This window comes from Phalacrocorax carbo, chromosome 5 (assembly GCF_963921805.1).
Source record: "Phalacrocorax carbo chromosome 5, bPhaCar2.1, whole genome shotgun sequence".
Classification (NCBI taxonomy): domain Eukaryota; kingdom Metazoa; phylum Chordata; class Aves; order Suliformes; family Phalacrocoracidae; genus Phalacrocorax; species Phalacrocorax carbo.
Window position 1 is genome coordinate 8,635,749 of NC_087517.1, and position 26,890 is coordinate 8,662,638.

The 26,890-nt window shown below is 39.6% G+C and overlaps 1 protein-coding gene across 6 annotated transcripts in view; it reads left to right on the plus strand.

Moving 5' to 3' along the window:
• Positions 1–26,890, plus strand: part of NCKAP5 (NCK associated protein 5) — a 409,981-nt gene that overhangs the window by 80,563 nt on the left and 302,528 nt on the right. The window lies entirely within an intron of this gene.

A 26,890-nucleotide genomic window follows, 5' to 3' on the forward strand; every position in this document is an offset into this window, starting at 1 on the left:
GGCCTAGCAGGATGGTCAGTACAATGAGCAGTTACACTTTCTTTTGGCTTTTGTTGAAGGAAGAATAATTCCTTTTGCAAACAAATCCCAGCCATATGATGAATGTAAGATATCCTCTGTTCATTTGCTAGGCAGCTCTTGCAAAATGTTGCAATGAGCATTAACCAGGAGGAAGCACATATGCAGGTGGACAAAATGTAGTTTAAGATGAAGTTGGGGCAAGATTCAAGGCTTTCTCATTTTGCATTGCTGCAAGTGGACAGAGCATGCTCAGTTTTACCTCATATGAAAAGAAAGGGCTCAAGTAGCAGAGATCTGCTTATCATGAGCCAAGCTCCTTGCTTCGTGCATGGCTCCAAAAGCAGCACAGCACGTAGTGATGCACAGACAACTTGTAATAGCAAGGTAACTTTCTTCCCAAAGAGAACATGATCATCTTAGGTGAAAGGTTCAAATTTGCAGGACTGGGATATCCATCCTTGGGCCTAAAACCAGGTGAATAAAGAGACAGAGAAATAAAGAAAGTTGCTCTCAGTTGGCTAAAAATGAAGGAAATATCAGGAGATTTCTGTCAATTAGAGTAGGAATTTTACAATAACCACTGCTAGGGACCTCATTCCATGCATACTTGAATATTAGCTCTGATTTGGCTTTGAATCTGAATGCTGACTCTGTTCTCATGCTGAATCCAGAGCCCAAATATATTTTTTGTATTCCATTTATTTTCCCAGGCCTTGGTAATTAATAAGATCTGTGTACATTCCAGTCCAAGCTCCAGATTTTGACATCCTATGGATTTAGCTATTTAAAGCACAATTCCCATGCATAACTCATAGTAAACAAGAGTCAGCAGGAAGTTATCATTTGTTGCTCAAAAAATAGTGAGTGCTAAATTAAATAAATACCATATCTTTTTAATGTTCTGTCACACAGACTAAAATTAGATAAAGCTTTTATTGAATCTGGCCCAGGGGTTACAAAATAAAATAAATATAATGAAGTTGATTTGATTCTCCTGTTTGTTTCACTGTAGTCAGAGAAAATGTTTGCTTATGGAGGCATACTAAACATTTTGAACAAATCTAGAAATACTTCTTATCTGCATTTCAGAAACTTGTAAGAAAGTATTGTAGTTTGGGGAAACTTAACTTTGAATGATCAGTCTCAACATATTACTTTTTAGTCAGTTGTCACTTAATATCATACTCCTATTTATGCAGTGAAAAGCCTGGAGCTATTCTGTGTGATCAAGCTAAACCAAATGTTTGGCAGGGGAATGGGGATTTTAAAAATTAGAAGATGGTCCTTTTGGTATCTGTTTTTGTTTAACTGTGGAAACAGAAGTTCGAGAGGAACAAAATTTTACTTTGTGATTGAATGGGTGAAAATAAAATTATATGTAAAGTTTTCTATATGAAGCAAGGTAGTTTGAGTTTTCATGCTAGTTTGACAAAGAACACATCTGTTTTGGTAATGTTTTTCATTGTATTTTTTAACAATTTAAACCAAGTCAAGGAGAACAGCAAAGATGTTGTAAGAAAGGATTTCTAAGCCAAGTTCACAAATTGGCTTTAAAAGTGATTAATAACCGCTCAGCATAAGCAGGCAATATAAAGTAATCACATTTGGGTAAGACACAAGAGGATTCATCAGGCTCTCCCTGCAACTGCTCAGAAAACAGTTTTCTTTAGTTACGTGTTGTGTTTCTGGTAAAGTTCCCTTTGGCATTGAAGGGAATTTTGCCCTGGAAAGAAACACGGATTTGTCCATCAATGCAGTATGTTAGCCTCACGCAGAACCAGCCACCTTCCCGTAAATAAACAGGGAAGCCTCTGGTTCTGTGGCAGTAATATAACACTGACCCAGTTGCAGCACTTTCTTGATATTCCAGTACTGTGTAGTGCTCTCTAATCATAATATCTCTGCGTAGGATATAGTTTCAACTCAGGCTGAGTTTTGAGGAAAGAATATTTGCAACTTGTATTTTCTTTGGATGGTGTTCTGATCTTTGGCCCCACCCAGGACAGAAATAAAATTGCATGGCAAATCCTCCCTGTGACTGGGGCTTTAAAATCCAATTTGGGGATTTTAGTTTTAAAATATGACTTGAATCCTTCTCAAACTTCACCATCTACTGGGTTCATTTCTCCTATGTAATCCACTCTTCAGGTTCCAAAATATGACATTAAATGATATTTTTAAAGGTGTGTTATATGGAATATGTTTAATATTTTCAAAGCTTAATAGGAAGATAAACTCTGGAAATAGCTATGTGTTTTTAGAAGCAAGAACAGAAATGCAGTTGTGTCAGCAGTGTATAGTAAAAGAAATTTACTTCTAAAAATAAAAAGGATGGAAGGTTTTATTTATTTGTAAAAAAATCTTCACTTGTACTAAGAACTCTTTATGTTCTGTATGAGAGTAAAGAATGGCTTTGTGAATTATTGTCTGTTTTATAGAAAACAATCAAGTAGTACCTTAAAGGTAAAACTGTTGTCACAAATAGCGAGCAAAGCCTGCCTGACCTTCCAGCGTATTCACCCTCGGTAGTGATGGTTCCTCCATTACCGCGGTTTGCCGTGATTCCATATGGTCTATCTGCAGGCTGCCAGACATATGGGAAAAAAGCTTGGATTCTACATACGGTGACCAGCCAGCTAAAGCCTTCAGATATTCTGATGTAAGGTCGGGTTGGCTCAAAGGGTTTGTTTTTCCCCATATCACATTTGAACGTGCTGATTGTCAGGTGAGTCACTGCAGACATTTCTAGCCTTATTGACTTATTACTGCACATGCCCTATTTTTAATGTGTAGGTATTTAAAAGCTGAGAAGTTATTTACAGTATACAGTCACAGGCACAGAAATCAATCTAGTTCCACCATAATTTTAATCAAACAAAAATCTGTTTGGCAAAATCTTTACTAGTCAATGCCAGTACCTAATAAGGCACATACAAAAACATTGACTGAAGGAAGTAAAGGAAAAACAGGACAAAAAAAAGGCACTCAGTGAACGCAACTGCTGAAAGGTGGATATTCCCTGTAACTGCTATGGACGGTTGGGGACATGATTTTAAAGATGTTTTGGTAGGTAGCAAACATTAATGTAAGGGCTTTGCTGGACTGCTGGTGGACTGGACTGTGTGACACAGTGGGTGCCTGTGGACTGCGAAGGCAGAGGTGCTCCATGCCCTGTGTACGCTCAGCTTTACCCACATTTATTCATGTTACATCTCTTTTCTCAAAACTGAACTTTTGCGTCACATACTATACGTACACGTATATTCATGGAAGTCGGTGCTGATATTATTCATTTTCTCACTCCATTTACCAGTAGCAGTGGTTTCCACTTGTGTACATTATAAACGGCAGCAGTGCGAGATACAAGTCGGTCCTTCAGAAGCTTAGAACTCCTGAGGAAACAGGTCAGGTAGAGACACCTGATGTGGGCAAAGAAATCCCCCAATTTAAAACATTTTTGAACTAGGACTAAGAGCTCTTGCTGGCATGTCTGATGGAGCGATACTCAAAAGTAGGCAAGTGTAATACAGAAGGGAAATCTCTTCTGAATTATTTTCCACTCCAGTCCTGACATGCATCTAAATCCTGGATTTGTCTCTGCTTTATAGAATGTGTTTTTAAGAACTTCATTATTTTTATGTGTTTTTTCCCCTTGCAGTCTAAATTGCGGAGTGTTGTCAGTGCTAACAGCTGTAGATACACACTGTTGGGTTCCTGGTTGTAGCTCCCGGCACTGCACCGCACTTTCAGCTTGTGCTGGAGAGGGTCTGTGCAGGCGCCTCTCTCTTTTTCATGTTTGGCATTTGTTATCTTTTATCTCTTGCGCTCTTCTGTAATCTTTCCTCTCTTATTCCAGGTCTTGGCTGTGTTTCCTGTGGGACTGTTTTTCAAACCTGACATCCTGAAATCACATTTCTGACATCAGCCAAACCTCTTTGCCCCTCATCACTATCCTCACTATCAGTCACCAACACAGACAGCTGCACTCCTAGTGTCAGTCCGCCTCTTCCTTAACTCATATCAATTTACATCAATTCTCTACATCGCACAGAGTTCATCTGTGGCTTGACATAAGGCATTTATTTAGAAGCCACCAAAATATCTAAGAACAACTTCTTTATGAAATATTTTGTCATAGTAATCAAACTTATTTATCTTTCCAGGGAGGCATTAGGAAACCTAGCAGATTTGCTAATGCCTGGATATTGTGGTGTTTGACACAAGAGTTAACGCAATGGCATTTTAAATGTAATGACCTAAATACTCTTTCAGCTGACTGTAAAATAAATGGACAAATGAAGCACATTGTTGTTTATGCTTCATTGTGTAATGTTTTAATTCTCTGTCATGTTTGGTGACAAGGACTTCAGCTTAACTCTACTTCTAATAACTTTATTGAAAATCTTAATTAGAATTTTATAATCCTGAGGAAAATCTATCAGGTAGCTGGGTCTTTTCCCCTAAACTCTATGTACTCACCAGCTTATGACAAAAGTTAAGATAAGAAGTATGTTGCTGTTCTGCACAGTGCTCCCCAGTGCGTCTGCTGGGCCAGGATGAATCAAAGGCTGAGCGAGAGCCGTACCTTTCCGCTGGCTCTCAGCACTTCGTGTGACCCTTCTGTCACCAGCCCAGGGATGATGTATTGATGCTCCATCAGTTCCTCAGTGTGAGCAGCTGGGCTCAAAACATGATCCTCAATAAAGGCTTATGTCTTTGGTAGGGAAATACCTCGTTCAGCTCCTGTTGCTGTCTGAGCTGAGACTGCAACAATAAGGATCAGCTCACACCGAGCATCATGAGAGAAGGGGGAAACTCTGCTGGGTGAACTCTGCTCCATTCTCCAAGACAACATTTAAGACTGGGGTCCATAAAAGTCTGGGGTGTTGCAGTGTCTGATCTCCCTGGCTATGGAGCCCAGAGCTCGGCACAAGGTGTGGGGTGCTATATTTCTGGTGCATTTGGAGCCTCCACAGAACAAGGAGGGGAGGTGCCTCAAATGGGGCTGCATGGTAGCCAGCGTGCCGAGAGGTGCCTTGCTCTACTCACTGCTTGTTGGGTGGCTGATTTGGAGGCTGCAGGCAAGTACCATCCTGACACTATAACTGAGTCCAGAGCTGTCTCTGGACAGCTATTCCCCCTACAATAATAATCAAACCAACATCCATTTGGCAAAATATTTACTCATCACTGCCAGTAAATAATAGATAGGTACATTCTAGTGCTGCTTTAGAGTTTTTTTAATTCAGTGGTTATCTAAAGCAAAGATTCTGGCTCAGTCTTGATAGCAGAGCATCCCTAGCAAGAGAACCATGTTGCATAGCAAACTTTCTGTCTATTCTCTGACTGAAACTCCCATGGAGATTGATAGTCTGTGTTTTTACGTCTAAGTTTTAACCCTGGCAAATGCTTCATGGATTGTTGTGAAGGAACAATTAGTGCAAGAACTGTGGAGTTGGGCTCCTATAATAAAAATTTGTGTGAAGTACAGAACTTCAAAGATTGATATGTTAAGGATATATGGAGCTATAGATAATGCAGACCATTTATTGGAACACGCCTCACTAAATCTTCCTTTTATAGGATATATAACTATGAGAAGGAAGAAGGGGGAAATTATAAATGGAAAGTCTTTTATTTGCCAAAGCTCTGTGTTTTAGACATCTTACATAGTCAGTTATATACTGTACAAGGACAGACCATGAATAAAAAAATCTGGTGAGGATCACTATGGTTTTTCTGTTCTTGCCTGACATTAATCTGTGCTTTCTTTATACTCCGATTATCATATTTTGGTTACTTTTTGTGCTCCCAACTTGGAATTAAATGAGACAAACCATGCTTAAAAATCATTCTGGCAGACAGATGCATTGATTACTTTCTGTGCTGTGCATGAATACATGTGATCTGCTCAGAGGTATCCCCGGTGAGCAAGCTAAGGCCACAAATGGATCTGTGGAATTGAAGATGTGAGGTTGAAGATACTGCCTGTTTAATACCAGAAATAATATGGGGTATTAATAACACAGATCTCATGTTATTAATAGTTTCCTTGGTTCACTTTTAATTACACAAAACAGTCACACATCCTCTGGTCCCCCACTATGCACAGTAATTTACAAGCATACGCTCTTTTAGACTCTTTCAAACTCTGCTGCACAAATAAATAAATGGTGGCAGCTTTATAAAACCGTTGACACTGTTCCAGCATTTAAAACCTCTGTTTATCCAGGATTCAGCAAGGACAGAAATGACTTTCATGACAGAACTCTGGTAATGCTCCTTGCTAAAGGTTGGCTCCTTGAGATTCCATTCATTAGCTTTGAAATTTATGTCTACTGTATAGTATCTTCAGGCAGAATAGGGCAAACACTTTTAATGAAGGAGAACTGGATTTTTCTCCTTGATCCATGTAAGTCAGCCTCTGATGTTATCTTGGAGATAACTAACAAACATTGAGTTTAAAATAGAACAGCAGCAAGTTGCTCACCCTGGTCACAAAGTCCTCCAGAGATTCCCAGTGTGCTGCTTTGCACCCAGTGGGGTCACTTTTCAATGTGAATGTAAATATATCCATGGAATTGTAAAGAAGAGGAAGTTTAAATGTAAACAAAATAGTAAAACCAGCACAAATAGCATGGCAAGTTCCCAGGAAATGACAATATTTATAAAAAGCATTGAAAGAGGAAAGCGATGAAGGGGGGCAGATGAGTGCAGTGTGTCAGTGGACACAAGTTCCTGTGGGGAGAAGGGTGGGGGTGGGATGGAAGCCCTGAGTCGGACCCTTCTTCCCTGCCCGTCTCAGTGAGAAACTCTGTGTATGGAGCAGTCCTGGAAATCTGCATCCCTGCATGCTTTGGGGTAACTTGGGTTTTTTACTAAGAGAACCCTTACATTTCAAAAGCATGGGAAATGAAGCTCTAAGTGGTATCAGGCTCACAAAGAACACCAGGCTAAAATGACAACTTAAAAACAATTTCAGTTTTCTTTGTGCTGTTCCTTGATTTGGAAGTCATCAGCCTCTTGCAGGTTATGGGGTGGGTTTATGTTAGCTGAGGTAAGGGACCTCACTCTAAGGACCAGTGTGTGCTTTCCTTGCAAATGCAAAATAAGATGCAATATGGCCATCTCCTAAGTCCTGGCTAACAAAATTGTGGTAGCGTGCCATGATGTGAGCATGTCCTCAGAAATAAAAGAAATGCTGAAAAGAAAAATAATTAGTGCTTGTCATATTTCTCTTCATAGCTTGTATTGCACTTCTCAAGTGCTTTGCAGTGCTTGAATACTTTTTAGCCTGAAATAAGTTGCAGGTTTTCTGTATGAAAAACAAAACACAAGCACTAACTTAGAAGTTACCTAATGAGGATGCATTCTGTCTGCCTCCTGGAGACTGGGTCTCCTGCCTGGGATTCTGCCCTTGAGTTCAGCACAGCTTGTGGCTTCACACTGGCTAGACCAGAATGGTTTGGATAACCAGGTACCTACTGTCCTGTATTTGAACTGTCTCACCAGCACAAGGTGTTTCTTTGGTTGAATGACCATAGATCTTCAGTGCACCACTAACACTGACAGTGCTTCAGTCACACAGGGAAGGAATTAAATACCAAGTAGTATGTGACTGTAATAATGAATAATATATACCATGGTATTCAGATTAACTATAAAAATCTTAATTTGTTAAAATAGTTAGGTAATGATGAAGGAACTCTTTTGTACTGCAGACTATTTTGGAACATGCATTTACATGATTACTATATTAATTCATTATAACAACTTTTTTATTATAGCTAGGGTTGTATCAATCAAACTTTAGAATTATGCACCTTTAAGTACTACCAAAGGCCCTAACACATGGACAGTAGCTTCCCCGTATCTATTGAGCTTGTCTTTATTCAAGAACAGGCTTAACTGTATATCTGAGAGTGCGGAGCAGGCAGGCTTTGCTCTCTTAGAGAAAGGCACATCTAGATTCCCCAGTCATGTTTATTGGTTCACTGATCTGTTCTAACCTAGATAATGAAAGGTTACAGAATTAGACTGGTTTTTATAAATAATAATCTACTCTATGATGAATGGATTTTCCCTCTTCATACTGTAGATTATGAGTATCAGTAGAGTATCTGCAGAGTATCAGTACATACTCTACCAATTATATGCTATAGAAGGTCTCACTAAATTATCTCGTTACCTTTTTAAGCAGTATTTCAAACATATGTAAAAGGCTGTAATCTGTATTACTGGGTCAGATTTGGCAGATTATTTTCTAGAGTAAATAAATTAGACAATGCTGCTCTGCAGTTGAATTGTCATAGTGGGGCCGGTCTTAAGCAAAAGGTACAATGAATATCTCCTGAAGTGTGTAGCAGTCTGAACAAAAAGAGGAAAACAGTAGCTTTAGTTACTTCATGTATTTCTTATTTAATCTGAATGAATGCGACCGAGTATGCAGTTACACTGAATATTCACTTAATGCTTTTAAAAATCCTCTGTACACATATTGTCCAACTCATTTCAGTGTAGGGTAGAGGAGGTACATTACTTTGGCTGTTCTTTGTACCCCAAAAGGTGCTCTGGGAAAACAGGTAGACAAATCAGAAGTGTAACAGAGGTTTTGTGAGCTTTCTCCAACTGCTGTTTGGATTTTTATGTGAACAAAAGTTTGCTTGGCTTGGAGTTTTTGTTATTTGTGACAGCCAAAACTCAGATGCTGTATTATCCTGCCCTTGCTTGGCTGCCTTTGTAGAAATATGTGTGAGCCTGGCACACCTTTCATTCGAAATGAAGTGGAAAATCTCTTGCACTGAGCCTGGTTTTGGTTTTCATCACATAACTTCCAAGCTACCATAATCTACAGTGAATTTTCACTAAAATAAGCTACATATTTCCTAGAGCTAGTGAAGAGAGTAATAAAATGTGGATTAGCTGCTAAAAACTCTTATGAAAACTTACTTGCAGTATGCAAAAGGGAAAGAAAATTATTTCTCTCTCTCTATGATATAATGGAGAAAATAATTTTTAAATCAGTTCAGTTCTTTTCTCACTGTCTCTAACACCCATGATACTCTGTGCACTTTGTACTAGTGTCAGATACAGAAAGCTCATGAATGATGTACCTTTGCAGGCACAGCTGTGATGGCTTCAGCCCTACATGTCTTCCTATGAGGGTTAAATAAATAAAACAAGCGGTCAGTAGCTGGTTCTTGAATTCCTGCTGAAAATCAAGATTTAACACCCTTTCAGCAATATAAGGTTGAATTTATTACGAAAGAAATCCATGATAAAAAACACCCAAAACTTTTCTCTGAAGTACAGAAAATGAAGTTTTTCAGTTCCTCGACTTGTCACAAAGTTCTTGCCTGCCTTCAGGAAGCACTGGGCAAGGTTCTGTATGTGCACTCCTTTATCCACACATAAAAGATGCTTGGATTATGTTGTACCTACCAGTTGTGGTGATGGTTGCCATATGGCATTAAAATAAAGTAACATCTCAAATTTGGACTAGTTCCCCTTCACAGATCAGGTGTCCATCTACAAACAGCAAAAGTTTAAGTTTTTCCATAAGTTTCTGGGTTGGTTTTTTTTTCGTCCTAAAATCCCACAAAGCACTTCCTGGCAATGACAACGCAGTTATGTCACAATTATGTGAGGTATCAGAACAATATCACCAGACTTCTGTGTAATCTATCAAAATTTCCTAGGTACCCTTTTACAATAATTTTCTCTCTGCTAATTCACTCTGAAGCATGAACTAATTGCAAGTTTCCATGAGATATTATAGGTCACTACAGTTTTCTTCTTTCCAGTGTGTTTGGTAGCCCTTCAGCTTTGTGAGCAAATTTGACCATGGTTGAACTTATATCAAAAGGAGCATTCAACAAAGCACTACTCGTTAGCCCTTAAATTCATTGTTTGTTAGCTGACTTACATTCCTGCGCAGCAATCCAAGCAGACAGAGAGGCACAGAGGGAGCCTTGGCAGGAATGAAGGGACTCTGCTGGAGGACTGATGAATGCACAGTTGATACTTTCTACAACATCATGATGGCCGCCTCCTTTAATTGCTCTCCACTGAGTGGAGCTGCTTTGTGCACTTGTAGGAAGTGCTCTCTTGCAGCTAATTTTTAAGCTTCATCCACAATCACTTGATAGGTTGCAACCCAAGCTATTGGACATATACCTGGCCAACATGCTGAACACATTTGTGATTCATAATATTGATTATTACAGATTATTATATATAGGAATGAAAGCCAAATAGCCTGAAAAGTCTCCAAATGGAGTGTCCACATAGCAATGTATGTCACTATGGACACCACCCTGGTTCTCTGTTTCCTGTGCTGACTGTTGAGTAGACAGATCAGTCCAAGCTCTTGACCCCTCATCTTTAAAAGCCATCTGTTGACTGGCCCCTGCTCCCTTTGAGATCACTTCTCCTTTTATGGCTAACATCTTCCAAAGAGCTGCATCGCAAAGAGCAGAGAAGCTACTTTTTTACTGTGGGGAGTTCGAGACTGCAGGAAATACAAAATTTTCCAGAAGCCATGTAAAATAAAGATAATATCAACTCTTCCCAGAATTAAAGCTCAAATATTTTTTTTCAGTTTTAGGTTTACATCAGTAATTTCATCCCACTGTAGGTTATACCCGCTCAACTGGCTCACCCAAGTACACAAATGGACGCACAGTAAATTAGGCTATTTCTCCTGTAGAATGAGAAGGGAAAGACAAAGTGGATGGTTTATTATTTCTCCTTTTAGATGCCCTGAGTGTCTTGGATAAGCTGGTGGAGGGGACCATGATTGCAGCTTAGGGAAGATGTATGAAATAGGCCAGAAAGAGCTGCATTTGGGTGCTTTTTCCACGATTTCCAATTCCTGTTGGTGGGCATATGTGCATGTATGGAGTGTGAACAGAGGATACTTCATGAATGAGTCCCAGCAGTTCTTTTTTGTTGTTGTCCTTTCATGCTTGCTTCATTTGAAGCTAACTTGGCTGCATCACTGAAGACAAAAATTAAGCCCTGCAAACAAATAATAGACGTTAATCACCGATTTTTATTAATTAACACAGAAGACTGAAATGTGAAAATACTTTCTTTCCTAGTGATATTGAACTAAGAACATGGCTACGGTCCTGACTGGCAAAAAATCTCATGTTTAGTTAGAAAATATTTAATGTGCTATCCTCAATGAGATCAGTCCCCTCAGATCCTCACGTCTGGGAAGCAGCAGGCAGGAATCAGCAGGGCTGCCACCTCCAGAGTAACAGCACTGCCTATCACCAGGTGGTTAGGGCTGCATTGCAGCTGGAATTTCAACATGAACCTTGCTTCAGAAATGTCTGTCTCACAGTTCTGCTTTGGGATAAGGGCTAGTCAAAGACTGGCAGGGTGGCTGTTCACAGAGGTCTTTCTATCTGGTATATATATAGCTTTGTAAGATAGGAACACAAATGGATGGCCTCAAAAAGCAATGTTGGAGCCCATATATGAAGTGTCTGATGGGTTCAGTGGTGTTCAAAAGTTCATTTTTGGATTTCTCTCCTAGAGCTTTGTATAATTCAGATCCAAACGGAGGCAGTGAATGCCTGTACATTTTGAAAATAGGGTATGTGTGAGGTTCAGGGTCCTGGCTGGGCCTGCATGACATGTGCAAAGTTTTCTTTGCTGTCACTTTGATCTTGTAATTCTGAGGTTTGGAAAGCTGATACTGAGGGAAGATGATGCATCCCAGAATGATTGTTTGTTCTGTCATGAGCAACCTAAAAGTTGCCGGATGTTATTAAAAGCTGTGCTTTTTTCCAGGTCAACTTTAATGCATATGCAAAATGATAGCCAAAGCCTTTAGCTTCTCCTTATTGTGCTCAAAGCACTGAGGCATGAAATAAGGCTTAGAATTGATCACAGATGCATAACACAGTCCACCAAATGTGATAAAACTCCTTTTGGTATAAGGCATAATTACATAGAATCCAAATGCAAGTACACGAGGTGTGTACTTTATAAATTGGCTAATAAAATAAATGTTCATTGTTGCTTTAGGACTCTAGTGTTATTCAGAAATGTCTATAGATCTTAATGGAATAAATGCAGTGTCTGAAGGTGGAGCATACTAGAGCTTATTTTGGCATAAATTGCTTGATCATTGGAACCTCCTGTTAGAATTTCCTGTAAAGCTCATTTATGGAAATAATTAGAAACAAACTCTTCAGATCCACTTTGCCAGACTAATCTTCTTTACAAATTGCCACTCTAAAGTAATTTCTGGCTCTCTGTTCTGAGAAACTTTATCACAAGGAAGAAATGCAATATTAGGTTTGAAAATTAATACATGATAATCTTCTGATGAGTATTGGACAGCACGTAATGAGCTTACACTCTTGCAAGCAACTGAGTGAGAAAAATATTGCTGAAATGAAGGAGGAGAGCTGGGATGAGCCTGAATCCTTTTGAATTAAATTTCATACCTTAGAGGATATGTAGAGCTCTAGCATCTGGTTTGCAGCTGAACAAGGTAAATAGTGTTGCGACTCTTTGGAAAGGTATATTCAGTTTTTAGGGAACTGGCATTGTATAGAGGTGATCAGGAGTAGTTTTTTTAGAGACTTGAAACAATACTAGAGTTCTGTACCCTTGCAGACTGAGATAAGTATAGAGCTAAAAGTGCAATGTAAACTGTTCTCTTCTGGCTGAGCACCTCTGAAAACATAGCTAATTGGAAATGCTGGACATGGGAAGATAGGTAGACTTTTCTCACTCCAGCCAGAAATACAAAGGGTTCACCAGTAAGTTGAAATACCTCATTGAAAAGCAAGTTTCACTGAAATATTTCTCAGACATTTATCTGTAGTATTTACTATCTTTGATGAAAATCACTTAAACCTAAAATGTTTACTCTCTTGTGTGATTGGAGTGAACATAGAATCATAGAATCACAGAATGGTTTGTGTTGGAAAGGAACTTTAAAGGTCGCCTAGTCCAACCCCCCTGTAATGAGCAGGGACATCTTCAACGATCTTCTGCGATCAGGTTCGCAGAATGGTGGGGGTTGGAAGGGACCTCTGGAGATCATCTTGTCCAACACCCCTGCTTGAGCAGGCACACCCAGAGCAGGGCACAGGGCCGCGTCCAGGCGGGGTGTGAATGTCTCCAGGGAAGGGACCCCACAGCCTCCCTGGGCAGCCTGTGCCACTGCTCTGGCACCCGCACAGGAAAGAAGCTTTTTCTCATGTTTAGCTGGAACTTCCTGTGGTTCAATTTGTGCCCTTTGCCCCTTGGCCTGTTGTTGGACACCACTGAGAAGAGCCTAGTCCCATCATCCTGACACACACCTTTTAGATATTTATAGGTATTGATGAAATCTTCCCCCTCAGTCTCCTCTTCTCCAGGCTGAACAAACCCAAGTCTCTCAGCCTTTCCTCATAAGGGAGATGCTCCAGCCCCTTGATCATCTTGGTAGCTCTCTGCTGGACTTGCTCAAGCAGTTCCCTATCCTTAAACTGGAGGGCGGAGTAGAGGGGGAGGATAACCTTCCTCGACCTGCTGGCCACACTCCTTTTAATGTAGCCCAGCATACTGTTGGCCTTCTTGGCCACAAGGGCACAGTGCTAGCTCATGGTCAGCTTGCTGCCCACCAGCACTCCCAGGTCCTTCTCAACACTTTCCAGCAAGTCAACCCCCAACCTGTACCGGTGCATGGGGTTGTTCCTCCCCAGGTGCAGGACCTTGCCCTTGCTCTTGTTGAATTTCATGAGGTTCCCCTTGGCCCAGCTCTCCAGCCTGTCCAGGTCTTGCTGGATGGCAGCACAGCCTTCTGGTGTATCAGCCACTCCTCCCAGCTTGGTATTATCAGCAAACTTGCTGAGGTTACACTCTCTCCCTTCATCCAGGTCATTGATGAATATGTTGAACAGGACTGGACCCAGCACAGACCCCTGGGGAACACCGCTAGTGACAGGCCTCCACCCAGAGTTTGCCCTGTTGATCACGAGGTTGATCACATAATGCTCAGCTTTGTTGCATTCAATGTATTGAGCACATAAACCAGGTTCTACCTTACTTTTATTTTCTTTTTTTTATTAGTTTAGCCTGAAAAGAAAATGCAGATGTAAGTATGCAGCCCTCACCATAGATGGGCTGCTCATCAGCAATTTCTTGTATCTTATATTTTCTTAAATATATTCTCATAATAGATAAATAATTATCACTTGCTGCACAGCAAAACAGAAGGAATTTGATATGCTTATCAAATGGAAGATGAGAATTTCCAAGCATAACTGAGTATACCACTTGAGGAGGAGAAAAGAGCAGCAAACAATATCGCTGCTCTGTGCTTTTAAGAGAATACATATCTGTAAATTCTATCCTTGTTAAAGTGTAGGTCTATGATTGATGTCAGCTGGTAACATCACTGTCAGTTTGCACTGCAACTTAAAACAGACATCACCAGGAGCTTTTAAATGTCATTTTATTTCTGCAGAGCCATATCACGAAACCCAGTGCCTTACAGGATAACATGTTGCCCTCTTCATTTGTCTCTGGCACTCTTCCAGTGTAGCTATTGTAAATCTCTGGCAGTTCAAATTCAATCTTTTTTTTTCAGACCATAGTTTACTGAAGAAAAGGTAAGTAAAAGAGTCTTGTGTCATATGTGAGAATTTTCTCAGGTAAAAGTGCCCCAAACTAATTGGGTGAAACCAAAGTGTCCTCCTGCAAATGTGCTACCTGGTGAGACGTGCCAAGAGGATTGCCCAAAAAACCTGCAAACAGATGTTGGTACTAAACAACACATTTTTCCCATTTCTCTGCTGTAGAACTACCCAAGACTTGTGTTTCGTTATTTCTAATGATGCTTAGATGCTTCTTGTTCATGACTCTTATTTTCTACCCACCACTTACTCTCTTAATTTTTTTAACTATCAAACGACCAGAAATTATTTCTTAGAAATGCACAGATTGTATCTGCTGCTTAGGAAGAAGTGTAGGAGAACTTTAACTCAAACCCATTTCTTCACTGCAGGTCAAGAGGGTTCTGTTTTCCTATATGAAGGTGCTAAGGTGTAAAAATCTTCTCAAAATATCTATATACATTATGGTTCCCCTTTGAATATTTCTTTAACATTTGCCAAATACGAAGCTTTTCCTCAAGGGTTTTTTTTTTTATTTCAAGAAATTGACAGTAATAGGATCTGAATACTGGAAACAGTAGATTCTTCTACCAGGCTTCCGAGTGTCATATGGACATTTTTCTCAGTTGTTACAGATGTAAATGATGTCTCTGTGCTTCCCATAGGTTTGTTTATTTAAGCCACTGGATATTCTGCAGGAAAAAGAGATTCACAGTATAGTTCTAAAATCCTGCAGAAAATACAATTTTACATTCTATTTTGTGCTTTTTTCCAGAAAAGCTCATTCCTTAAATGGGGGGCAGGTGGGGGGAATAAATAGGAAAAAAGGTGCATTAAGACCTCTTTAGAAAATTAGACTTCAAATCACCAAACGTACATTACTAAAGCTTAAAATTGGCTTCATTCACTTCTCTAAATTATGCAGGCATTAATAGGATTCTTATTATTAATTCATGTAATTGTTTATACTAATTTTTTGATCGGGCTTTATCTGTTTATTTATTTATTTCTGCTATTCCAGCACTGCATTGATGGGACTCATTAAATGTAATGGCATTTGGCAATTTATCACACAGATTAAAAGCCCTTTCCAGATCACCTCTACTCACCCTTTCTTTTGGAGAACATCTTTGGCGTATAACCGGGACGCAATGAATTGCATAATTTTCTTGTATGCAGCGTTTCAAAACCTGCGTGCCTGAGCTGTATAAGGAACGCAGGCAGTTGAGTGTTTAACCACCATTCCTCCCTTTTTGTCTCATTTTTTCTTATTTTAAAAGAACTCTTTCAGACATCTCTGTTAATTCTAGCCACAAAAAAATGTGCTTAAAAATGCATAGAGTAGTATACCGGATTTGTTAAAGTCAGTAATTGGCTTTACCTGACTGTATTTTATCAACTACCCTCAAAAGGTGCTGTAAAAGAGCTTTTCAAATACTAAAAAGCTCTATTATTCAACACTATTGTAACATTAGCAATATATGGAATAATGTATTCCCATTTGTGCATAATGAGGTTGTAAATTCCTTCGAGGGCTCTGGCAACATTATGAACCACCAGAGCAAACTCCAATTTTATTTTAATGTCACCAAAGTCAGGCCAATCAATTTATGCAGCTTTTGAAGCAGATTACCCCTTCAGAGCATGGTAGGGCAGCAATCAAAGTATTGCAAACATCAGCCAAGCTCTATGGCAAGCATCCAGTGTAGGGGATGGAAGATACAAAAGAATCATTCAAAGTCCTGTTGCTTCTGAAGTCTCAATCACTGAGTGAAAGGGTGTCATATGGGGTTTTTTCCAAAGACTTGGCTGTAGTAGTTATAATTTTTATCAAAAATCAGATTTTAATTAAGGAGTCTCTCCATTTCAGATGTATTTCTGTGTTCACAGTCAGCAGTCCTGAGCAGCAGGTTAATATAAAATTATGTGGGGAAGAGAGCAGTTGCTCTGCATAAAGATGCATACACCTCAGGGTGTGTTTGTCCTTCTGTTACAAGCTGCATCTTAATGTTTCTCTTACTGGTGATTTGAGAAACGCTTAGGCCAGCAAACGTTCATCACTAGTTGCATAAAAGTAAAAATTACAAGGTGATTTGTAGGAGGGCAGTAAAAATGATGAGTGTCACTTACGAGGAATGAAGGAATGGCAGACGATGATGAGCGTTTCAATATTTTAAAATCTCATTATTTTTCTGCACCTAAACTTTTTGCCCCTTCCCTTCCATCCAGCGTTACCGGGGCAGTAAGGATATCGCACCTGCAAACTTAATGGCAACCACATGATGATGACCTGAACTGCAGAGTCTGTGACTGTCCGAGGCTTTGGATTTTATTTTGGAGTTGTCACATGAATAGGTTTTTTTAAAACAGGTCCCTGAATTGCACTTTCCTTATGAAATCCCTGTTTCTAGGAGTACATTTCTTCACTCCCAGACACTTGCTGTCTTTGTGCTCTACCTCTGCCTGAAATGGGAGGGATTTTCCTATGAAATCCCTGTGATTTCTTTAGTTGGATCTTTCATGGTGGAAACGTTTGGTGTGTTTCAGTGTTTTCCTGCCCTCGTGCTATGCAAATACATATGCTTTTTGAGATAGTCCCAGCCTGAGGAAGGAGGGAAGTTGCTAGCTGGGGTGAGGAAGGACTAACCCATGACCTTGGTTGAAAGCTCTGTGTAAGCCTCTAGCTATTGTTCAGGCCAAGCTGGATGGTCTGAATTGCTTGTGACTGATGTGCAGTAATCAATCACACTGCAAGCGTACCCAGCCCTGAAAAAGATAGAGCTAGTTAAGCCGGAGAAGTTAACATTTCAAAATACTGTTGTCTACATAATTTTCAAAATTCTGTCCACTAAATTATACCTAGTTTGAAATTATATGGCATAATATCTTCAGGGGAAATCATGAGCATTCACCAATGACATTTTCACCAAAGGAAAAAAATAGCTTTATGGACATTTTAAAACTACCTGTGGTGCATTCTTCAAAAACATGGACATCAATATTTGCTGAAACCATCACCTTGTACCAGTTCATATCCATCTCCCTAAAAAAGGTAAAGTTCTTGTCCTCTGTTCAGAACACAAACTTTTCTGTTTATAAAATGTTTGGTCTCTAGCTGTGAACATCCAGGCAGGTATTTTTTCCTAATCCCCAGGGCAGGGGAGAAGAAAGATTCAGCGGTCGTCAGTGTGCAGAACTATCTCAAACACAATAGATTTTCCTCATGCCAAATCACACATAATCTCCATAGCAACCTCACATAATTATGCACAAGATTTCAATGTGGCAACAAAAATAAGCATGGCAGGAATTGTAAAGAATAGCTATATAGTGTGAGACAGATGTGGGAGTAGATGGTGTATAGAAGACTGAAATGCAACTGTTCTAAGATACAAAAAATGAACAAAAGACAGAAAGATTGCCTGCTTTGTGTTGTGGAGAGTGGTGATTAAGTTGGTAAGTTATCTGGAAATTGGAGATGATGGGCTCAAATATCTCCTCATAATTATAGAGGTTCCTGATACTGCCGCAATAGTTTGAGGAATGCCAGCAGCAGTTTTACCCCATTTTCATAGGATTATTACAGCTATAAAAATGATCTCTGAGTTGTCACTTGGCATGCAAGATCTAAATGCAGCAGGGTTTGTTGGAATTTTTTTCCAATATTTTTCAGTCTGTTTGGACAAATCCGTTAACAGGAGCTTAAAAATATTATGGGCAGTTTTGTCATCTTCCTTATTCATTTATCTATCTCTATCTCTATCTCTCTATTTATTTATTTATCTATCTATTCTTTGGAACACAAAGATGGCCGATACCTTCCACATGAGCAGATTGCTAATGAAAGAAGGGCCTTTTAATAGTTTTTGCTTTCAAAACTGCACATGGATTTAGGGAGAGGATGGGAGAGCAAGGGAAACTATTTTTTCATCCATATTGCAGTGTTTTTCCTTTCTTACTATGCTTGTAGTACTTTGTACGGCATCCTAGATTAACAGCCAACCCACTTGTGAATGTAATCATCCTGTATCATTAGCGAATGCATTAGCAGTGTAAATGCAACACAGAGATTATATATTCTGCCTATATATTCCTGTGCTGATGAACCCAATCATCCCATTGTTGGAGCGGGTCCATCTCAGAAGTGGGGGCATCTCAGAGGCCCTAAGTAGTATTTGAGGATTCCCAGCAGCAGATTCAATAATTAAGTTCACGCATCAAGGGCAATAACACTGCGTCAAGGCTGTCTATGATTAAATCATTCTGACAGTGATTTTCTTTTAATTGTCATGGCCTGATCCAGAGCTCTACATCTAACCTGGCTCTTCTCAACTCAGTCAGGTACTTTGACATTGACTTCAGCTGATTTTGACTAATGCCATATAAAAAATGGTGTAATCACAGTAATTAAAATTTTGGCTGAAAACATGGGAGAAGAAGATACAGTGAACTGATCAATAAAATTTCATTCAACTATTTCCATTCTACTAATATTATGGGTTATATTTAAATTCAAATATATATTTTAATCCAGAAAAAAAAGGTAAGCCATAGGAATCGATAATTTCTTACATTTAATATTTTGTACAACACTGCAATTTCATTCAAAGCTTGTCTTCCTAAAACAGCAGATCATAGGGATAGCAGAGGTGGTTTTACTATGTTACTCCATTAACACACTCGCATTGCTAATTTGCCTTATTGAAGACTCTGTTTTGTCCATAGATGAGAAAAGTTAAAACAAGAACTGATCGTGATTCCTAATCCATGTTTTTCTTGTCCCTGAGCAATTAATAATTTTTAATTTGAATAATTTTTAATCCAATGTGAAACTCCCAAGCAAGAATCAAACCAGGACACTTCTCTGCCCTTACACTTTCCAGTCTTCTAGAGACATCATCTTTTCCTCTTCAGGTCTCCTGGATCTTTCCTTTATTTAAAAACCGAAGGTCTTGTCTTCCAAGAGCTGGTAAATACCTCCACTCTCCTGATGGCTGATGGTAGGCAGTGGGCTCTCACTTTGGGCACCTCAGAAACAAATGTCATGGCAAGGCAAACTCTAAAGCATCTTTTTCTATAAAAGTGAGTAACAAGCTAAACAAATATTATAGGCAGGTAGTAATAAAAGAGTTGCTTGGATTACTGATGGATCATGAATGCAGGTGCAAGCAACTTCCTTTTTTTGGTTTAAAATAACTGAAAATTGTCACAAGTTGCCTGTTGCCATGGAGCCAGATGGTGGTCAATACTCAGATATACAACTAAGACTAAGGACAAAAGTCTATGTCTTGCAATTCCTTCGACTCATGAATATCTAAACATTCACATGACTGAAGTGTGTAGTGCTAAACTGGAATAGCCTTGGCTGTCTAACGATGAGCTATGCTAACTATAAGTAAGGTTTACCCCAGGATTCTCTGGTTTTTGGCTGTACTGACTTGCATTAATAAATTAGGTATTTTGAATCCTCTTTTATAGAGTGTTCAACATTACATTAGCTTCTATTTTTAATTTACATCAATTCTATTGAACAGGTTTACTAATATTAAGCATTAATGAGCTTTAGATTTTTTTCTTGCATTCGATGTATCACTTTTTCTTACTGTTCAGTTAAAATCCTTCTCAAATGAAGCAAAGGTGACTAACAGAAAATAATTGAAAGTTTGACTAAGATTTTCTAGAAACAAGGAAGCAAGTACCACATCCTGTTGAACTCTATTAACATTTCATTCCACAAGATGTTCTGTCTGCTAATATAAAACATAATAAGATGATTTGTCAGTAGATATATGCCGAACTTTTTATTCTACTCTCAGTCCACTTATTTGCATATAAAGTGGCACATTTGCACTCAACAATAACTAGTCCTGAAGGAATGATATTTAAGAGGAGAATATAATTAATCTATTCAGGTCATAAACATTTTCTTCAGGGCAACAGGCAACCATCTAAGACAACCTTCATAATCATTCATGTACATTACTAAAGTACTTTAGAATGAGCTGGCAAAGCTGAAGATAGACAGAATGTTGTCATTTTATTCCAAGGAAATGTTTATATTTGTCTTATGCAGCATTTTGAGAATTATCTTAACAAAAAATTCCTCTGTATTTCTTATGTTTGGCTTCATGTTGATGCTGCATTCGGTTGCACAGTGTGCTTAAATGATATGTGTATTGTGTTTCCCGTCACTTTATGTCAGACCTCAAAAAGCATACAGGAATTTTGCTATTTTTCAAATGTTATGACTGCCTTATATGGAAATGAGTTACAAAACTACTTAGCAGTTCTAATTATGATAAAAGGTTTTCAGCAGATCTGCAAAAAGTGAAGGCATGTTCCAAATACATTTTCATGCTACCTCGTCTTGGGGGTCTTGACACTTTGTTTTATAAACCTTAACTATTTCTGTATTTTTCAAAAGTTACATAGACTGAAGAGAAGGAAGAGAGAGTGAACTGGACAGTGTATAAGGGATTCACAGAATCACAGAATCACAGGTTGGAAGGGACCTCAGGGATCATCTAGTCCAACCTTTCTAGGAAGAGCACAGTCTAGACAAGATGGCCCAGCACCCTGTCCAGACGTCTCTTGAAGGTGTCCAACGTGGCCGAGTCAACCACTTCCCTGGGGACATTATTCCAATGGTGACTGTCCTCAGTGCGAAAAATTTTCCTCTTGTGTCCAATCGGAATCTCCCCAAGAGCAACTTGTGTCCATTCCCCCTTGTCCTCTCCATGTGACTCCGTGTAAAAAGGGAGTCTCCATCATCTTTGTAGCTGCCCCTTAAGTACTGGTACATGGTGGTGAGATCCCCTCTGAGCCTCCTTTTCTCAAGGCTGAACAAACCCAGCTCTCCCAGCCTATCCTCATATGGCAGCTTCCCAGTCCTTTGATCATCTTGGTGGCCCTTCTCTGGACCCCTTCCAGCCTGTCCACATCCTTTTTGTACAGCGGGGACCAGACCTGTACACAGTACTCCAGGTGTGGCCTGACAAGCGCTGAGTAGAGCAGGATAATGACTTCTTTCTGCTGGCGATGCCCTTTTTGATGCAACCCAGCACCCCATTGGCCTTCTTGGCCGCAGCAGCACGCTGTTCGCTCATGTTGAGCTTTCTGTCCACCAGGACCCCCAGGTCCTTTTCCACAGAGCTGCTCTCCAGCCAGGTGGATCCCAGTCTGTACTGCACTCCTGGATTATGTTTTCCAAGGTGCAAGACCTTACACACCTCCTTGTTGAACTTGATAATGCTGCAGTATCCCACCTCCTTGTAATACCGTGCAGGATTTTCCTGTCCTCTTCACCAAATGTATTAACTTAAGGTACATGAATGGTTCATATTGACTGCAAATTGCGGGAACTGAGATTGCAGACCAAGGGAATCAGTACATAGAGCCAGATTTGTATGGGCATAAATGAGACCCAAATTTGCAAAATTTTTCCCATACTCCACTTACCACATTTGCTCTGGAGAGCAGTGTTTTGCACTGGGATCTGATTTAAACCTTCTGGCCCATTTCCATAACTCCAGCTCCATAGTTTGTAGTCATAAACTAATTCATAATGCAGGAGGAAGGGTCAGAATATCCGCTCGCTCTCTGAACTAGAAGACAGCTCTCTCTCCCTTTGCAGGCTGAGCACATCCTCTTTCTTCCACTTTTACTTTCTAGCAGGCATGAGAACAAGGGCCCACACCACGTGCTTTTTGCAGGGAGGTCTCCCAAAGTTCAGTACAGTCTGCTGCCACTCTGCATAATCTTTGAGAATTTCACAGAAAGCCCCTTCAGTTCAGTTCTGCTGTTGTTGGAGCTTCCAACATGTGGACTATACACTCCCCTGGGCCATGCCCCTGGGCCAAGGTATACACAGTTTGGTAACTGTGGGGGGATGAGAAATGGGTAAATAGGCAGAGGGTGTATAAGAAAACATGGGGGGGGGGGCAGTCATAGCTACCTGAGTTGACATGAGTAAATATTTTTACATATTTTTTAAAAATGAAAGAAAAAAGAAAAAATAATTCTGAGTAGTCACAAAAGCCCCTAGTCAACAAAGCATTTGCTTAAACCGCTATATTGCTGTGGCATAGGGCCAAGCCTGTGCACTCAGTTCACTTTAATGACAATGCAAGTTGTTTATGGAGCCCTATGAAAGAAATGTTTTACTTTAAAATATTTTTAAAATATTAATTCTATTTTCTTAGGCACAAAGGGTCAACAGATAATGTTTAGGCCCAGAAAGTGAGTAGATTCTGAGCCACTTCTGAGGCATCATTATTACCCTGTGACAAATTGGCTTACCGTGCATAGATAAGTCACAGACAAGTAACAGTCACAAGAGTGAATCTGAAATAACCGGTAATTACTGATCACAGTACAATGCAAACCTTTCATATGTTGATTAACTGTAACTAATTATGTGAGTTTATCATCTTTATAATCTGTTTTAGATATTTTGTGGATGTAGCTGAGGAAAACAACATCCCATATTTTCCAGTCAGGAACCACTCGGTTATTGCAGATGCAGCAAGCGATTCAATCTGATCTTTAAACTTCAGATTTGCTTTAATCTCATGTTCTCAACAAATTCAAACTGCTCTTAGAGCAGCGTCAAAGGACTCGCCACAGCAGAAGATCAATTTGTCATGCTCTTATTATCTTGGAGGGAAGCAGAGTTCAGTTCAGCTTGATAGACAGAGGAACTGATGGCTGTATATCTGTGTCGTAAGGCAGATGGATTGGTGTTAGCGTGTGCATTTCGCTGTCTGCGAGGGAGAAAAAGTGTATAGCCACTCTGCATGATCATACCATTTTCCTTGTGCATCGGATTTTTAATAGTCAGGCATCTAATTGACCAAACAGATGGCCGTTCCGAGGAAAATGAGAAGGCTGTAGGGCTGCCTTTCTGAAGGCCATGCATCTATTTGGAACTTAGACCTTCTCTGAAAATGTGTTTCTAATTTTGGTATATCAGAGGGAAAGAAATTCTGAGCCTAACTGGGACAGAGTGAAATGTTTTACTTTATATATATATATATATATATAAAGATGCAATATATATAGGGTTCAGGCTCTTGAGTTTTAGTGGCTTTTAAAAATGTAATCACATTTATCCTCTGAGCTCTTCAGGTTCTCTCATTCTTAATTTTCTGCTGACACCCGTACACCTATCTTGTAAGACACAGTACGATGCACACTTGTCGCCTCTCACTGAGCAGGTGTGCAGTTACGATACAGCCAAACTCCTGTCAGTGGAGGGACTCACACTGTCTCATCCTCTCTCTGCTCTGTCCTCTGTGATGGGTTTTTACCTTTCCGATATAAAATCAAGCCCTCCATAGGAGCACAGTGGGGTGGATTGCAGGAAGCAAATGGCAGAGCCAGCAAGAAGGTAACAGGATTTTCTGTTAGCTCCATCTCTGCAAATTTCCACTGGGATAAAGTGAGTTTCAGCAGCAGTAAAATTCACTGCATCTGGACTAACCTCGTGGAAGGAGGCTTTCTGTCTACAGTACAACAGGAGAGGCATGGCCTAGAGAAAATCAATGACGAGGCAATTGAGAGCAGTGAGCTGTTCCTGTAAAGTGCAAACTTATCACCATCATGGGCAGAAAATAAGAATCATTTCATTTACACTATAGAAACTTGTTCAAGGCAGCAGCAGAGGTGTAATAATGGACTTTGCTTCTAGAACTGACAGCAGGAGATTGAGGTAATCCTCAGGCAAACACTGGTCCCCGCATTTTTGTCCTTTTTTATGAAAGGTCATATTTCTTTCCTGAAACCTGAGGCCTTTTTGATCTTCTTGAAATCTTGAGCCTTCAGTGAAAGGTCTGCATGAACCAGTGCCCAGGAGTGCTGACACCTCCTGCCTAAAGTCTAAACCTACCCCACACCATTGCCAGCAATAGAGCTTATAGAAATGGGAGCGTATAGGAACAAGTCACCTAATCTTTGCCAGCCCCAGTTCCCCTCCGTTGGTGACAACAGCACAGGCAGATCTAGTTACTGTAGCCCTAGTGCATGTATTACTGTTCACTCTGTGAACACAGTAGAGAGTACCATGTTATATATTGGTGACTTATAATGAACAGAAATTTTTTACATGCTTGGATAAAAGGTAAAATTCAGCTGGGTTCAGTGCCACCTTGTAATTAGCACAAGCCCTGCAAGGAACTGAATGGCTGTGCAAGGGACCCAGGGATTTCCCTAACTCCTGCACTAAAATTTTCTTGTTCTTCTGAAAGACCTGTAGTCAGTACTACTGAAAACAGAGGGCCTAGACTTCTCCAGCTCTGTCCTCTCTTCATCACTATCTTCTATGCATTTTAGTTCAAAGATATGAGAAGAGATCATCTGGCATGTAATATTTAGGGAATATTGAAAGATGGAAAGCTGTCAGGTTATTCTCCTTGGAAGTCTGGGGACAGCCTGAGGTTAAAAGCCTTTCAGAAGAGGTCAGTTTTGAGGGGTGTCCTCACTGGTAATGGGGTTCTCTTGAGTAATTTAAAGTTCCTCCTGAGATCTTAATGATCTGCATTCAATGTTTCTTTCTGAATGCCTGCACTTTATTACCTGCTGTGAAGCTCCCAGGGCTCCCAGTGAAATTTGCTCAACTGTTTGCAATCACACCAACCCACCCGCCCACCCCCATGAAGTCATGCACAAAAATTGCGGGATCTCGGATGTCTTTGGCATTTCTTCATAGCCTCTGGAGTCCAAGATCCCTCTGCTAGCCCTGACCCAAGCCCAGGCTTATTTATGACTTGCAAATAGAGTAACATATTTGGGTTTTATTAAGTAAAAGCCCATGAGACTGGATTTAAAATGAAAATAAAAAATGCACAGGAGCCTATATCTGTCATTTTTGTAATGTACAAGACTCTCTACCCGTCATAATGCAATTGATATATTGCACAATTGATATTACAAACTAATCATGTCAAGATGGCTACAAGAGGCTGTTAATTCATTTAAATCCTTTCTTGTGTTGTCAAGGATCTAATACATACGCTTTAACTTTAATAAGGATGAATTGCATAATTATTTAAGAAAGGAAACCACTTTTATTAATTCAAAACATTTTTGGTAGATTTTTTGAAGCATTTATGATCTGGATGTATTGCATGACTATTGCTACTGTTCTTGCTGTTACAACCATTTTACTGTTAGTGGAGTCAATGAACAAATTTTCCGTCAAGCAAAACAGAAATTAGACACTTGAATTATTTCTTGTCAATTCAATCGTTATTATTTGTTTTAAGCATAGGGGTTTATTGCATGTAATGTTTAACCTAACACTAACAGCCATCAGGATGAAATGAAATATTCACAGTACTCAGCTTTTTGCTAATGTGTTTCCGAACCTCACAAGACAACTTAAATCTCAAACTTCTGTGGCAATAAAACCTGCTTAAAACAAAGAAGGTCAGAAATATATCCAAAACAGACAGATTTAAAGTTTTAGGGAATCAATTATTCCTTTAGAAAGCTGTCTTGAGCCCTGATCTTACAAATGTTTGCACATACTTGTGTATCTGCTTCTGCAGTTTTCTGCCAACTTGGGACAACGTTCTGCCTGGATGGACTAAAAATGGCCCTAAAATTGCAGGCATCTCCAGCTGCTGTAATCCACTAACTCCTTCCTCCTCAGATAACAATTGCCTTGAAAGAAATGAGGTTTTAATCTCAAGGAAGTGACCATTCCATAATTCCAAAGTTTAAGTATCTGACTGGAGATGCGTTTATGAATGCTGACTTTTGTAACATATGGAGGAAACAGAAAGTCAGATTAATTTAAAATGTTCCAAGTTGCCATTCCCAGACTGAAAACCACAGTATCACTTGCCGCTTACACAAAGTTCGGTTGGTGGCTTTTCTCCTGCACAGTTTTGGGGGGTGCTGTAAAATTATGTTTGTATGAACAAGTTCTTCTACCGATGTACTTAAATTCATATATTTGCACATACTCAACTGCATCATAAAAAACCCAAGATTACTTACTGTAATGTAAAGATTTCTGAAAGCAGTTGGATACACTAGCAAATCTGTTGCCCAAGTACAAAAAAATCCCCTAGCCATTGGTTTGTATTACCTATTTGAATAATAAAAATGATCTCACAGCTGTTCCCCAAGGACATATTGCTGTTTGTTGAGGGGCTGGTTGTTTGCTGTAGCAGTTCCCAACAGGTTTTCTATCAAGCTGGTCCTAAGCAAACAAAAAAGGGACATGGAAGACTGTTAGGTAA